Genomic DNA, 1,191 nt, shown 5'->3' with positions numbered 1-1,191 from the left:
TTGTACCTCTCTGTCCTACAAATGGTTTATTCGCCAATTGGTATGATCAAAGGAAGATTAAGTAATCTAAACCAATCTGGCAAACAAAAAAGGGTCCGCTTAAAGAGATTGCTTCAACCACCACTAACCACTAAGTACCGTCCTTATACGAACTGCGCAAGAATATCAGCAAACTAAACTCAATAGAGTAGATTCTACCAATCTGTCTTGGGCTATGGTGATTAAAATGCAACGACCGGGAATCGAACCCGGGCCGCCCGCGTAGCAGGCGAGCCTTCTACCACTGAACCATCGATGCTTGCCCCTCACGTATACTACTTGATACAAATTGCACGACGACAACCCATCTATTGTAGCCGACTATCATGCCTAAGCTTGTTAGCTTTCATTACGGAAATCAAGGCTTGTGGCGATCAAAAGATCCAAGGAAATATAAAAAAATAACCTGACTAATCTGACTGACTCTTTCAAAAGACTAAATGTGTTCGTGTGATAATCAATCTTACCATCAGAATCTATTCCTTTATAAAAGACACCGTAGTTCCCAAAATAGAACGATAGTAATTAAATCGGAAATCAAGATTTCGTGGCGCAACGGTAGCGCGCCTGACTCCAGATCAGGAGGTTGCGTGTTCAAATCACGTCGAGATCAAGCAAAAATATTTCTTGTGAAGGTATGTTTAGGCTTTTAAAACGGTTACAACGTTCAAATAACATTAATCACCATTGTTTCTATATCTTGTTATCTCAACACACATGTATCCTGATTCAATTTGATTCTTAGTCAGCTGTTTTTTTTTCTTTTTATCAAAATGTGACTTTAGATCTACACGGGACTACAGTTTTTGGAATGGGAGAGCATAGAACCAAGTGAGTTTACAAAAGGGGGAACATTTGCGTCTGAATGTCGATTACCACAGCAGTTGGAACACGACGAGTTTGAACCGATAACTATCTTGGGTTTCCACGATACAAACACAGAGTCTGGCGATGGATATAACTTGTACCTTTTTGTCCTACAAATGGTTTATTCGCCAATTGGTATGATCAAAGGAAGATTAAGTAATCTAAACCAATCTGGCAAACAAAAAAGAGTCCGCTTAAAGAGATTGCTTCAACCACCACTAACCACTAAGTACCGTCCTTATACGTACTGCGCAAGAATATCAGCAAACTAAACTCAATAGAGTA

The 1,191-nt window shown here is 39.6% G+C and overlaps 1 non-coding gene across 1 annotated transcript; it reads right to left on the bottom strand.

Annotated features, from left to right (window-relative positions):
• Positions 1-227: 227 nt before the first annotated feature.
• Trnas-gcu lies at positions 228-298 on the bottom strand. Its single transcript has one exon. It is a non-coding gene; the product is annotated as a tRNA-Ser (tRNA).
• Positions 299-1,191: the final 893 nt, after the last annotated feature.

The sequence above is a fragment of the Daphnia pulex genome, chromosome 10 (assembly GCF_021134715.1).
Source record: "Daphnia pulex isolate KAP4 chromosome 10, ASM2113471v1".
Classification (NCBI taxonomy): Eukaryota; Metazoa; Arthropoda; class Branchiopoda; order Diplostraca; family Daphniidae; genus Daphnia; species Daphnia pulex.
The sequence above is the reverse complement of the archived record's forward strand: the minus strand, read 5'-3'. Positions and strand labels throughout refer to the sequence as shown.